At 37.8% G+C, this 15,809-nt stretch overlaps 1 long non-coding RNA gene across 3 annotated transcripts in view; it reads right to left on the bottom strand.

Moving 5' to 3' along the window:
- The window catches only part of LOC140594952 (uncharacterized), a 434,463-nt gene that overhangs the window by 19,747 nt on the left and 398,907 nt on the right, over window positions 1-15,809 (bottom strand). Inside the window, exons 5-6 of one of the 3 annotated variants that reach the window (XR_011996234.1) lie at window positions 11,556-11,634; window positions 6,945-7,122 (exon numbers count right to left, since the gene is read on the bottom strand). The exons of the other annotated variants lie outside the window; for them this stretch is intronic. This is a non-coding gene — a long non-coding RNA (uncharacterized lncRNA). Of the gene's footprint in view, window positions 1-6,944; window positions 7,123-11,555; window positions 11,635-15,809 lie in introns of those variants that run through there. 3 annotated transcript variants of the gene reach the window in all.

Here is a 15,809-nt window from a genome sequence, read left to right as displayed (position 1 = left end):
TCCTACCCTCTATCCATCCCTTATTGGCTAGGACCCACCTCAGGCCTAGTTCTGCCTTCTGCTTACTCAATGCATATTGTCTTAAATCCTTCTCTCTTTTCCCCAAATGATTTTCTCAGTCTTAGCTTTCATTGTCTCCCAGTTCAAAGCTATACATTTTCTGAACAGCTGAGTCAAAGCCCTTTCTTCTCTCTTCATTCTGGCAAGGTCCTAACTCTTCCTTCCTGCCAGACCTCAGGAGCTTCTTAGCAGTACTGGCCAGCTCTCCGGGGGCATGATAACCAGTATGTGCCGCCTGTTTCAAATAACACCCTGCCCCTCAGTCCATTCAGCCGCCTGGGGAGGATAAAGTGTCCACTCCTTATTCCACGGACCACCTGTGGGCTTGTCCTTCACACTGTCTTCTTTTAGAAATTGGGAGGTTATAATACGAGGGAAACCCTGCCCTCCAGCAGCTTATGAGTCCAGGCAGAGAAGTCACGACACAGGGAAGGGAATGAAGCACACAAAGGCCAGAAGCGCCCTCTAGGGTGCATCCTGGTATAGGCAGTGGGTGCCAGAGCATGGCAAGAAGGAAAGGATCCACATAGGGAAATGCCTGGAAAAGCTGAATGGAGATGGGTTAGTTCTCTCAATAGGCGACATGCTGACTTGCCCAGAAAGTGAGGGGGAGCCTGGTGCCATGGTTCCCACTGCAGCCTTCCTCTGCACCACCTGGCAGTCTTAAGAAAGCCCTGAAGCTCTAGCAGCCAAGTGCAGTGGGAAGGAGGTTTGGGGGTTAATGAGTTTTGTTAGCGTGTTACTTTAATTGCTGTCGTTATTTCTGAGCATACGCCTAGAGGCTTGCAGTGAATGCATTTTATTATTAATATTAAGCATTTTGTACAGTACTTTCTGTTTGCAAAGTGCTTTACAATCATTAATTAGTTATCCCTCCTGACACCCTTTCGAGGTGATCCAGGGCTCACTCACGCCCCTGTTCACTTAAAAACAGCGGCCCCAACATGTTGAGGTTAAATGACTTGGCCAAGGTCACCAGGCCCATCAGGGAAAGGCTAGGATTAGAATTCCCCTGTCTCCCTTCAGGCTGGGGCTGATGCTGCTGGACGCAGCAGTTTCCCTGGACAGAGCTCATAAATGTTACAATAAATAAATAAATGGAGCTGGAGGCAGAAAAAAATGGTTCCAAAGCCTCATGACTAAGGCCTGGGGACACCTCTGTCACAGTGGCACGGAACTGGAAATTGCTGAGAGAAGAGCAAAACTGAGCTCAGTCATAACATAGCCTTCGCGTTCTCCTGGCCAGTTTTAACGGGTCCTCCTGGAGGTCCTCCCTGTCCTTGTCGTGGGCTCCTTTGAGTTTCCTTCGCACATTCCTTTTTAACTCCGAAGGCATTTACTGCCCAAAAGGGCTCCACAATGTATAATAAGTGGTGATGCCTAGAAGAGCACCGTGTCAATTTAATTTGAACCAATTTGACAAGTCTGATACACTTTCAGGACAGCAGCCCACCCAGCGACAACACAGGACTTCTCTTGTCAAGTCCTTCCCCTCGCCATTTCTCCTGCAGGTAATTACCACAGATCAGGAGACCGATTGTAAACGCGACATTTTGCTGACAACACAAAGCTGGGGAGAAGCAGGAACTCCAGTTTGAGAGGCAAAGAAAATGCAACACGATGCGCTGCCCTCTCTAAGCCACTATGCAACAAATGAAATTCAGTCTTGACAAACGCACGTTAATGCCATTGGCCAGGGAGAGGGGCAGGCGGGAAAGTGCTGACCTACAGAAGGAACATTTTCTAAAGGTGTCCCTGGACTGTGCTATTGGAAAACAAAAATCACAGAGGGGATCATCAGAGCCAAGAGCCTCTGGGAGTTGTCTCTTTATTTTAAAATAACACATCAGCGTGGGAAAAGAGGGGTTTCTCCCCCCTACTTCTTTCCCTACACCTGCCCACGCCTACTCCCTAGTACTTCTGCCAATTGGAGTAGCTCTTAAAGACATTTTCCAGGGATTAGTGATCAAAGCCGACATCCTGTAAGGAAATAGAGATCTTCTAAAAACAGGAGTACCCGATTTAAATCTCCTTATGGCAGATGTTTTTTTTTTTTTTTTTTTTTTTTAAGGAAAACCTGTTTTGCCTCAATGCAGGCAGGACAAGCCCAGCCTTGATTTATGCTCATTACTCTCACAATCTTCCTTTCGGATGTGAGGGGGGGATCATGACTGTTCAGTTCGTAGCACATTTCTCACTTTCACTTTGATGGTATTTCCAGAAAAATGTCATAGAACCAGATGGGCCACCTTCCCCCGCATCTCCCAAAGTTAGCTTTACCTTCAAGGAGAAGAAAACACCATCACACCATCAATGGCTTAACACATATTTTGCAAGATTTCCTTCTTGGGTTTGTTTTCTTGTTTGAAGCACTCTTTCTATTTTCTGAAGTGGGTATATCCTAAGGACCTTTCACCTTGCTGGGTATGTTGAGAGCATTGGGGCTGGCCATAGAGAGTAGACACATGAAGAAAAGATACCAGGCCTACCATTTAGGTGAATAAAGAATATGGATTTGAAAATAATAACTCTGCTTGGTTCTACTAGAGATGGGTCAGACAATCTATGTACAGAGATCTGTGGATAGGCATAAGAATAATCCCTTGGGAACTCAAGGAGGAGAAGGCTTAAGCAAACCTTGAGAAATGAATACACTTACCTACACACATAAGCCACACACACACTCATGATCTTTTGTTCTAATGTAAAAGTCTCATTTGACCTATAATTGTTGACCTGTGCTCTTTGAATTCTACTTGACAGTGGTCAAGGTTGTAGAAGCTAGAGAAGACTTTGATTTGGAGTTTACTAGGTTCACACTGAACCTCAGGCCTGACTCGGAATTTGTGGTTTCTTCAAAACAGGACTTCATTCCTGGATACAAGAACTTGTTTCTCTTCAGTATGGCATTGTTTCTCCAGTGAGGTCCTAAATGCCTGAGCTGACCCCCCAGGGTTCTTTCATCTACCCTCATAAAGCCCTCATAGGGCCCTGAGGCTCCCAAAGGAAGGGAAGTTGTCATTCCTCCTGGAGACTGTTCATTGTCTCAGCCCCCTGGCAAGTGGCCCCCTTTCCTGGTGGCTTTTCTCCTTCCTCTGACACTGTGTCCTGATGAGGGATTGCTCACAGGTCCTTTCAGAGTGGCATTGTCTCACTGTACAAATTCTTTTTGAGTGCCTGTTAGGTGCCAAAATGCCACTGATTTCAGCAGTTCTTAGTAATAATATGGAAATAATAGCCAATATTAATTAAGAACCTGTTGTTCTTGTGTGTCATAGATGCAACTATGCTAAATGCATTGCAGCATTACTGCATAATGCAGTCCCTATAACATCCCTAAGAAACAGGTATATCTGCTGTCCCCATGTTTAAGGTGAATAACCTCAGGCTTAGCGACATTGCTAAGGATTTCAAGATTATATAGATAGTAGGTGACTATGGCAAGGCTTGTAAGCAACTCTGGCCAACTCAAAACCTTCTGCTCTTAGTCTCTGCCTTTCTATCTGAACACAAAGGACATGATGATATGGAATGTACACTGAATTGTTGTTTTTCCATCAAAACTACTTTGAACCTAGGTGATAGCTTAGGGTTAAAAAAAAGATATATGAACAACCAAAATAGATATTAAAAATTCCATGTTCTAAAACACACACACACACACACACACACACACACACAAAACTTCCATGTACTGAGGCACTTACCTCTGGTTCACAGGAGAATTATTAAAGTTTTTATTCGGTGACTGTTGATTCTTCTTTTACAAATAATCATCATCTTTTGTTCCTTCACTTACCAAAGGGCAAAGAGCAATCACTCTCCCTTTAATTGATAAGGAAAATGAAGTTGGTGGGTATTATAATTCTATTCCCAAGGAAATAAAGCTAGTAAATGGAGGGGTCAGGATATCAATCTGTTTTTCCGAGTCCTAACCATGAATTTTGAGAGGGTTTTTTGAAAAAATTTTCTAAAATAAAATTCAAATGGTCAATTAAACTTCATCACTGTAAAAGGGTCCTTGTACAAAGGGGATCATAACTTATGGCTTGCTATAATTGCAAAAATATTCCTCTAATCCAAACCCTCATTGAATGATTGAGCTTTAAGACTTTACGGAATGTGAGAAACCATGTATTTGAAGGATTCTTTTAAGTGCGGTTGTACCAACCTTGACTAGAATTGGTCATGAATCTAAAATATGACTAACCTGTGAGTTAGCTATAACTAACCCAAAGTATAAAAATGTATAATCTCCAAGAAGCTTTTCATGCCTTCACAGACCATGCCACAACTGGCATGGAATTTTAAATCAAGAGACTGGTTTTAAGTTTCTTTATCTGGTTAGTATCAACATAGTACTCTTACAAATATTCATAAACATCTCAATAATCAGGTCTTGACAGGCAGAAAATAAAATATTCTTACAATAGTACAGGTAAGAAAAGCTCAATGAAGTTTTTCAAAGTCCAAATTAGTGACTATGTTAAACACACATGAAACCTTATTAAAAAATACTGTGCAGGTGTGCAAACTCACAGGTGTCTCCAGCAGAGGCCCTGGCATGTTTGTTCCAGTGAAGAAGTAGCAAACATGTGTAGGTGAACCTCTGGAATAGAGCAGCCCTCCATCTCTACTTTCAAACTTGTTTCCTCTGTAACTCTGCCTCAAACCCACCTTGTTTGAGGATTAATTCCTTCAGTACAAATTGTGTCTTCATCTAAGGACTTAAAAAATTATATCCTAAGGAATTTCCATTCTAGAAGGTCCATATTAATGACATGCTTATGACAAAACTCATCAAGATTTAGTCTCTGTGGGATTCTGTTGAACTTACCTCATTCTCTGTGGATATGAGGGATTTGAAACATTCCCACAGGAAATTTGTATAGCAGGTATAACTTCGAAATCCCTATATCTAATTTAACTTAACACAACATATGTTTACTGAACATCTGAGAGATACAAGAGAAAGTACAAAATCTTCTCCAGGTAAATGTAAGCTTACCTGAGAAGAGAGGATCTGTACACATGAAATAACAAATAAACAATAAAGGACACTATGAGGTTCAAAAATACAATAAAGCCTATTATAGCCAGAATATATACTAGAGTATCAGAGGAGAGGTCAATATCAAAATTAGTATTGCCCTAAGATACTGAGGGACTAAACTCCTGCCTGGACCTCTGACGTAAAGATGAGTGATCATCAAGAGATAGATGAGTTTTCCACCAAAAAGAGAGGCAAGATTATGGCTAACATATGGGCAGGACATAGAGAGTTGTGAAACAAACTGATGTGAGAGTCACATGTTCAGATGAGGTTGGAAAAGAAGTTTGGTGCACTAGAAAAATGGCTGCCCCATGCATCCTAATATGGACTCATAGAATGTTCCTCCCACATTCACAGAAGAAACAACTGGCCCCAATTGCAAGTTGGAGGGACCAGCCAGAGCTCCCTGCAGATTCTCATTGAAATATTTCTCATCAAGAGGACATTTAAGAGGATAGAAAAGGGTGCAAATGGCCAACAGGAGGACTCACTGAAATGAAAGCAGCAAAATAATTTCCCAGATTGCCACTGACTATTAAAATAGGCCATGAGGGTCCATGGTTATTACTTTAACAATTAGTTAATTTTAGCAGCAGGGAGGCCATTAGCTGACCAGCTCACTCCTCTGCCCAGCATATCCTAGCCAATGAGCTGTGATTGGGGCAATAAAAATGAGATTGTGCCTAGGCAATAAAATATTTAGACTTTTAATATGTTGGTGGAAATGGACTACATTTTAAAGTGACAGAGCATCATATTTTCCTTCTCTTTATTTATTTTTCCAAGGCCAATGTGCCTAATCGTTACCTCAGCAATCTGAGAGAAGGTATAATAAAAGTAAAGGAAAGACTGTGAGAAGAAAGAAAATTAATGAAATTAAAAAGGAAGGACTCAAATACGTTCTGTGTGCAATGATGAGTAGAAATACTTCGATTTTATTTCCAAAAAGGAAAACACTACGTATGTGTAAAATTGCAGTATGAAAATCAGATTGGCATCATTTATAAAGACTGTGAGAATCAATGATGTACACATAACTTCATCTGTGAGTAGTGTCTATGGCTAATGTCTTTATCCATAAATGTCATCCAAATGTAAGTAAATTGCCAATTTTAAATTAATTTGCAGAACGCATACAAATAACTTAAACATTCTATATGCAAGTTAATGTAAATATTGCAAAACCCCTGAAAATGGAAATGAGTATGCATAACTTTCTGCACCAGTAAAGCCAACATTCATACTACTATTTTCTTTCAACTGAGGTTTGTTTTTCTACACCAAATGGTAAGTGTAATGTAAACTTGAGATTTATCCTGAGGTGAGCATCCTGAGCTTTATCTTCCTTAAAATCCTCCCTGTTGCCTATATGTAATAACAGCCATCCAGTCAGAAGTGGTCTCTTTTCACCCATGGTCTACAGTTGAGCATCTTTGCTCTTATTGAGAATGTGATTTCCCATTTTCTCTCCCTACCCAAATACTACTCACACATTAAAATGTATTTTGTCCATCCTGAGAAATTGAGCTTCCTACTCATAAATGCACCCACTTATCACAATATATTAAAAATTAGCAATATTGTAAATAGATTTGGTTGTGATCTGAAGCAAGTAGAAAAGACTTTACAATGAAGCTGACACCTGCACAGCCCTTTAAAGACAACTCTTGTTTGGAAGGGGAAGAAGAGAGAGCCAAGCCTTATGGCTAAAAGATAAAGCCCAGAGAAGAGAATGTTTAAGGAGCACAGTTGCTATTGTTTCAAGGGCAAAGGCTGTTTGGCATGAGGGGGGCTTAAATGCAAAGCAATAGAAGAGCAATCTGCACCTTACCAACTGTCCTCCAAGCCAGCTGGTTCAACACAAGGCACAACCCTTTCCAGGCCATGTTATGCATCCCCTGGCCCAACAGTTCTCTTTGCTTCAGACTCTCAGATGGGCAGCCTTTGCATTGCTTTCATGGCATTACATCATCGTTGAGTTCTTGGCACATCAGTTAGCTTCAAATTTACTAGTATTCATTATTTGTTTAAAAAAAAAGAAAAAAGAAAGAAAGAAAGAGGATAATTTACATTTCCTGATTCAAAGCCAAGGCCTATTCATCATTGCCTGCACATCGCTTATAAAGATGATAAATGAATGTATAGTAACTGAACCCTAAAACAAAATAATGTGTTTTTCTTAAAGCTTCGCAGGGCTGCATTTCCGTTGTAATTAGTTGACTTTTTTTAATCAAATTCTGTTAAGCGGCAGTCAAAATGAAAGCTGATTTTCAGACTGCTAAAAGCAGCCCAAAAAAAAGAGAAGAGGGGAGAAAACAAGGATATTTTTTCACATTTAATGCTACAAAAATATCAAGGTAATTGCATAACTTTCAGAAACAGCAAGAATATAATCATGTCTTGCTGAGTGTATGATATTCAAATATAGGATGCTAGAAAAGAACTTACTATTTGATAAAGAACTAGTTAAGGTGCTGTTCCAACTTGGGCAATCTATGGAGAAAAGGACATCTTTAAGTTTCTATGGTTCTACATTCCCCAAAGGGTAAGTTTCAAATCCCCAGTTATTACCATTTAAGTTTGTACTTCAACCTAAACTTAGTGCCTGTTCTCTCAAAAGCATTTACTCATTCCATCTTGTGGTTCCTTGTTTTTGAGCCTAGTATTATTCTTTCTTCAATAGTGCTGCTCTACCCTTCACCTGCCTAGTTCCTATGATTCTAGTTTGTATCTCTTCTCTGGGAGGCCTTCCTGATGTCTCCATTTCTCGATGTTAACTCATCCTGTAGCTGCTCACATTTCACTCAGCACACGTGTGAAATTTTCTGTATTTTGTTCTTAGATTTTGACTGTTAACTTCTCAGACATTTCTGTGTACATGTCTCCTTGCCTAAATTTCATAATCCTTAAGGGGAGGGGTGCAATTTTCTAATAGGAGTTTCTATTGTTTACTGACTAACCACATTGTGGGGGGGAAAAAAGGCAAGTTCTCATCAGACTACAGCAGAGATACCAGCTAAGCAATGTGACCTCTCATCTGTTGAATCTCAGCCTCAGTGGACCTGAGAATCCAGGTTAGCCTCACTGCCTTCCTCTTTCCAAGAAAGGAAGTGGAGGGAAAGAATGTATATCCATTGGCCTACTTGATATGCATCGGACATCTTTTTCTACATCGGACCTGTACCTGGAATACATTTGAAGTATTTGAAAATCATCTTGAGTAACCTTGTCCCTTTGTTTTACATTCTTTCTGTTCCACAGCCCCAATTTCCCAAACACTTAGTCATTCACACAAAATGTGCCAGGGCCATTATGATCTTAACCTTTTCAATTTTTAATGAGTTTATTGGGATATAACCCCATTGTAAGTTGATAAAGATCTGTATAAAGAGATTTATTATAAAGAACTAGCTCGTGAGGTTCTAGAGACTGAAAAGTCCCAAGATCTGTAGTCAGCAAGCTGGAGCCCAAGAGAGGTAATGATATAGGTCCAGTGCAAGTCCATGTCCAAGTCTGAAGGTGGGAAAAGACTGATGTCCCAGCTTGAAGACAGCCAGGAAAAGAGAGAGAATTCTCCTTTACTCAAGCCTTCTGGTTCTATGCAGATCTTCAATGGATTGGATAAGGTTACCCATACTAGGGAAGCAATCTTTATTCAGTCTACTGATTCAAGTGTTCATCTCATCTAGAAACACCCTCACAGAAATATCCACAATAATGTTAACTAAATATCTGGGCACCATACAGTCTAATTAAGTTAACACATACGATTAACCATCACACTCCTCTTTGGGACCTATTGTACTAGTTACCAAAAACACCATGGACTAGGTGCCATTCTAAGTCAGCAGGAAGTCTCTTGTCTTGTCATCCTGCTACACACTGTTTGTTCCTTCTGCCCTGAATGGCTTCCCTCTGCATCCTGCTACCATTTGTGTTCACCTAGAAATAATCTTCTACCCATATTTTAAATCTTAACTCAAGGGCTAATTCCTTTTAGGCCTCTCTTGTTTTCCTCAAGCAGAATTAAGGTTTTCTACTGTTGCCTTTTTAAGCAACTGATGAGAAAACCCATATCGTGTTATATTGTAATTTCTTACTTATAAATATAAAAAGACATATTTCTCACTGAACTATAAGGCCCTCCAGCTCAAAATGTGTGTCCTTCAAAAAAAATTGCATTTACTACAATCCATTATGTTAAAAAAAAAAGTACTTCAATGAATCTCTGATGATTGAAATAACCCATATATGAAAAAAAACAGGGTTAGAAATCAAATGACAAGATATAAAGCTGTGACAGTATCATCTCAAGAATTAGCTAAGGGCATATTTCCAGGACTCCTGATGGCAGAGCATAAGGTGGCTTCCTTTTCCATGCAAGCATGAGCACTCTCTTCGGTCTCTGCAGCATTATCACATCTTCCTCTGTACTATTCCTTCTATTTTGTCAGGTAATGGGTTGGCTCCCCTCAGAGAGCTCTGTGGGGACTCTTAACAATCTCAGCACCAGCACCTGAAGAGTATAATTTTCCTGAATATCTCCATATAGAAGGAGATAGGATGCAACGGAGAGCCAGGGTGAGTACTCTAAGTACCTAAAATGTCATTACTCAGGCCAGATCAGACACAGAGCACCCTGGAACCACACAAGAAAGATTAGTAGATGCTGAGGGATGATTCAAGATAAAGGAAAACAAAAGCTGGGGAGCACAGATAAAGGGAGCCTTTCTATCTGAAGCATAGTGCTCCTAGACCCTGCCTGATAGTTAAGAACACTGGTGCTAGGCACCACGACACCTGCGTAGTTTCACTCACAGTGCTGGAGAAGTTCTTAAAGTTCTGATCTGTAAAAACTCTGTCAAGAAGCAAAATGCTTGCTTGGAGCTCTAAGACAATGGCAGGCAAGTAGAATGGGAGTTTGCGTGGGATTTAAGCAATGCCTTTGGCAGAACTTGGTAAGTGGAGGATATGGATCTTCAGCCAATAGATGGAAAGTATTGAGAAGAAATACAGGCACTCAGTGAGGAACTCTCATTATGGTCTTCTATCTCTATGTCATGAGATTATGAGTCACAGAAATGTCCAACCCTCATATTTGTGTGCCTTAATTACATAAGAAAGATGTGGCCTGCTAGATTTGAATGTGGTCTCTTAGCTTTCCATTGCTCCCAAACAACCCCATCTGGTCTTGAAATCAAATATGTGTTTTCTTCAGTTTTTAAGGGAACTGAGAACTGGCCTTCTGTGACTGGGTAATTTACAGCCAGTTCTCCTATGGCATGTTTGTGGCAATTATATGCAAATTGGCCTACATGGGCACTATAAGCATGCCTATTCTGACTGGTGGCAACACCATATTTCAGGTACCAAACTCCAGAGAGAATTGAATCCACAACTAAATTCCCACGCTCATATTTCACACACAACACAGATACATACAACACAAACTCACCCTACAAGTCTTGAGGATTGAAGCTTTGGATATGTTGGCCAGTTCATCTTGAAGATTTTTGCTGAGCCAGTCCATTCTAAGGACTGTTAAAAAGATGGGATCTGGTGGTGCTGACTGGGTTTTTGAGGTGATACCCTTAGTGTACCAGGTAAGGTTGTGGAACGTCCACATAAACCTAGTGTAAGTGGTCTTATGGTTGATACAACTGATCATTTACCACTGGATTTTAATCAACTGATAAGAAATGAGCACTGTGAACACCCATGTTTATTTGTGAAGTAGGACCTCTGCAGAGCCAGAGAATACTGCTTCATCATGGACTAGATATGCAGACACATCTACTGTCTCTATCCTGAGGCAAGAGTAGCTGGGATGTAAGAGAAGTTTTGTTCAAGGAAACCAGTGAAGGCAGTGTAAGTACCACCTCTGAATACAGTCATTTGGAGTATGAATGTTCCCCTGTCCTCAACTTCTGCTGGCTTCTATATCTGCAATTTTGACTAATTCCCATTTAATAATAATTTCAGTCCCCACTGTACTTGAGTTCACCATGAAGTCCAATATTTCACTGGATATTCATCCCCAAGGATATCTGAGAATTCCCAAGGAATGCTTACTACTGTCCCACCATCTCTCACCTCAGGAAACCACCTATTATAGAGGACAACACTTCTTTCTTCCATCACTTTTCACCGAACCATAAGTGAATCTCACAGGTGACCACTGCTGTGCCTTGGCTACATCATTTGGAACAGGAGTGGAATCTACTCTAAAAAATGGATAAGAACAGGCTAAAAGAGTTTAAATTTTTAAAAATCTTCTACCAAGATAATAAAACAGATTTGCAACATAGAAAAAGCCCTTGATAGTGGTTACAAAATGTGAAAATTTCTAGACTGTATAGGCTGTATCTCCCATATAGTCATCCCCTCAATAAGAATGCTTTTATCATTGTCCCCCTGTCTGAAGTATTGATACTTTACTCACACTTCAAAGTCCAGAATATGGATGGTGGGGGTGAAGAGGTTCTTTCCAGTCTCAATCTCATATTCATACCTGTGTGAATCTGTGGACGTAAAGCTTTGCTCACAATGACACAGATTTATATCATAATGCTGAAGAGATTTGTCTGATCTTTGTTATCTACATATGATCAATAGGCTTAGTAAAATATTCCCAACACTGAAAAGTCATACTAGGTAACAGTGGCTACATTTTATTAAGATACTACTGGGCTCCAGAATTACTATCCTAATAATATTACATGTATTAATGCATTTACTCTTCACAACAATTTTATGAGATAGCTATAATTATTATCATTATTATTATTATTATTATTATTATTTCTATTTAGCTGTTTAGGAAAATTAGATGTAGAGAAGTTAAATACTTTTCCAAAGTAAGAAAATAAAGTAACAACTAAACTTCACATGTAAATAGTGAAACAGGACCAGAAACTGCTATAATTTTAGAATAATAGCATCCCTATCTCCTATCATTCCTGCAGCCTGTCCCACCCCCAGCTCTCTCACCTCTGCCTCCAGGCATGAACTAAATTTGTGTTTATAGACCTGTGATCCAGACCATTTTATATATATATATATATATGTGTATATATATATATACACACACATAAATGTTTAAATATACATATATATTAACTATACATTTAATGTATAGTTAATGTTTAAATATGCATATACATATATGTTTAAATATACATATATATGTATATATAATAATTATCTTCTTAAAAATCCAAAATTTCAGTCACTTATCTGGCCCTAAGATTTTCAGAGAAAAAGATTGTGAGTCTGTATCACATTATAGAAATTCAGTTAGCTTCAAATGCTATAGTAAAGTTTCCCAGACCAACACTGATGAGTACCTGGGAGTGTAGCATGTGAACTGAGTCCTTGACAACTTGGTATGAACAGACAGACACACACACACACACACACACACACACACACACACTTTGGCTAACAAATCCTAAAGAAGTTCAAAAGCATGGTATTAGTCAGATTTGATAGGGAAGAGTAAAGAGAAAATGGAAATAACAAATAAACAAACAAAAAAAGAGGCAATGGATGGAATGAAATGATACAGAGGTAAAGAATGACCTGATGGAATATTGCCAGAGATCAGACCTAATTTAGTCCTTCTAAAAAAAAGCATCATTGGTTTCTAAATTCCCTAAAGAACAATGGCATCAGATTGGAGAGAGAAGGCATATTTTGACTCGATCAGAATTATGACTTAATGTATGTCCTTTATGGCACCATTCATACACAATATTAGCTTTGGATATCCTTATTTCCTATATGGTTCCCTTTGCAGACTATGACTCCACAATGATAAATAGAATCTAGCACATGCAACCACCATGAACAAGATGTCCTCAACCCTGTTCTTTGCCACTTTAAGGCAACAGATCAGATTAGATCATGACAAATATAACTGAAGAGTATTACAGGAAAGACAGCATGGCAAAGAAGGAAGCATATATACATATATACCCCATCAAAGAACTCCCTCCATTCAATTATAACCCAAATAACTTACTTGGAAATTCATGCTATTATTGTCAGGCTGAAATTATATAATGAATATAAAAGTGTTTGGAGTATGTTTGCATATGAATTAGCATACATCTAATCTACATCATCATTTTTAATGACTGCATTATATGGATATACCAAACTTACCGAAACAATTCATTATTGTTAATCATGTAAGCTGTTTCTAGGTTTATCTCTCACAGGAATAATGGGATAAATAGAGTTTTATATTTATCTTTATGTTCCTATCTAGTTATTTTCTTCGGGAAAAATATGAAAAGTAGATACGCCAAAAACCCTTTTATTTAAATTAACTTTATTGAGGTAAAATTACATAATATAAAATGCAATATTTGTTAAGTATATATAGTAAAATGAGTTTTGACAAATGTGTTCAACATGCAACCACCACAACAATTAAGATACAGAACATTTTTATAAGTCTAAGAGTTGTCTTGAACCACTTGTCAATTCATTCTCATCTCTTACTCCTGGCTCCAAGCAATCACTGATCTGTTTACTATCACTGAAGTTTAGATTTACATTTATAAATGGAAAGCTTTTGTGTCTGGCTTCTTTTATTCAGAATAGTATTTTTGAGATTTACCTATGTTGTTATATTCACTATGAGTCTGTTTCTACAGAGTAGATATCCATTGAATAGACATACCACATTTTTTTTATCCATTTACCTCTTAATAAGCTTGTATTAATAAAGCTGCTGAGAATATTCATATACAAGTCTTTGGATAGGCATATGCTTTCATTTGGGGGAGTGGGAAATATGAAGGAGTAAAATTGTGGAGTCATATAGCAAATGTATACCTTTATAAGAAACTACTTAATTATCTGGAAGAGTTTTATCATTTGACATTTGTCACCAGCAGTGTATAAGAGTCCCATTTGCTCTTCATCTTCAGTGAAATTTGAAAAAAAAAAAATTTTAATATTAGCCATTCTAATGTGTTGGTAGCACTATCTCATTGTGGTGTAAACTTTCATTTCCCTGATGACTAAGACTATTGAGCATAATTTTATATGTTATTGAACATTTATATCTTCTTTTTTGAAATGTCTTTTCATATCCTCTGTACACATTTAACTGGGCTATTTATCATCTTAGATTATTTGAATTCTATATATATATATATATTCAGGACACAAGTACCTTTCTGACATAAGTAATACGAATCTCCTCAACAACAGCTTGCAGCTTCATATACTATAAGTTGTCTTTACAAAAGTATAATTTAAATAGATATGTAGGTAGGTATATAGATAGATGAAACCTATTTTTACTAAATTAATCTTTTCCAGTTTGATGTCTTTTGTGTCTTAAATCTTTGTTTACCCTAAATTAGCAGTAATCTCTGTTTTCCTTAAGAAGTTTTATCACTTACATTTTAGTTTATATTCATTCCACATTAACATTTGTGTATGCCAACTTCTTCCTGCCATAAAACCAGAAATTCCAAATTATAAAATAATTTTAAACCTAAATGTCTATTCACCCAAACTACCATGCAAATTTAGAGGTGTACAAATATTATTAGGCATAGGAAGCTTTGCTACTCACAAGTGCTATGTGGAAAATAGTTTGGGATAAAAAATTTAAATAACAGTGAAAACTAATCCAGATGATATTACATATACACATACACATATACTTACATGCATACATAGAGATACACATCATATATATAATGGATACATATTTTATATGATACAGCATATGTAATGTGATATATCTTATATAACAGTATTTTGATACTGACAGTCACCACTTTAAAAATAACCATGGAAAAAGCAGTATATTACAAAATCTGAAATACAGCTTTGAGTCAGCTCAACTCATGACTGAATTGAGCTAATGTGCTCTCACTATTACTGCCTGCCAAAGAAAGAGTCATCCTCTCTGGAAGAAGATAACATTATCCAGAGCCTAATTTTTTTTAATTAAAAAAAATCCCATCATTTGATCAAAACTTACCATGTACTTCAAGAAATTAGACCAAGAGGAAAAACAGACAATAGTAACAGACCCACAGTTATTCCAGGTATTTCAATTATCAAACACAAATATTAAAATAATTGTGATTAATATGTTCAGAAAAATAGATGATAAAATGGAGCATTTTGCCATAGAATTGGAAACTATAAGAAAGAATAAAATGGGCATTCTAGAATTAAACATGACAATATCTAAAATTAAGAGTTCAATAAATGAAGTTAACAGCCACTATATTATAGCTGATGAGAGGGTTAATGAAGTGAAAGACAGAATAGTGCAAAATAATTATAGCAAAGAGAGAACTGAATTGAAGTTATTAGAGAGAGAGAGAAATGGGTCACAGTGAGAAGTTGTAACATATGTGTGATTGTAACCCCTACAGAGAAATGAGAATGAGGTAAAAGAAATACAAAGAAGTTATACCCAAGAATTTCCCAAAACTTATGAAAATTTGAAGCCACAGATTCAAAAAGCTCTACAAAACTTTAAGCAAGAAAATTACAAAGAAAATACATCTACATATGTCATAGTGAAACCTGTGAAAACTAAACACCAAAAAATAAAACCTAAAAAGCAGCCAGAAAAAAAGAAAGATACTACCTTCAAATGAGAAACAGTGAGTGAACCCTGACTTCTCAGCAGAAGATACAGAAGCCAGATAATAAC

This window comes from Vulpes vulpes, chromosome 13 (genome assembly GCF_048418805.1).
Source record: "Vulpes vulpes isolate BD-2025 chromosome 13, VulVul3, whole genome shotgun sequence".
NCBI lineage: Eukaryota > Metazoa > Chordata > Mammalia > Carnivora > Canidae > Vulpes > Vulpes vulpes.
This window is presented reverse-complemented; position numbering and strand designations above follow the sequence as displayed.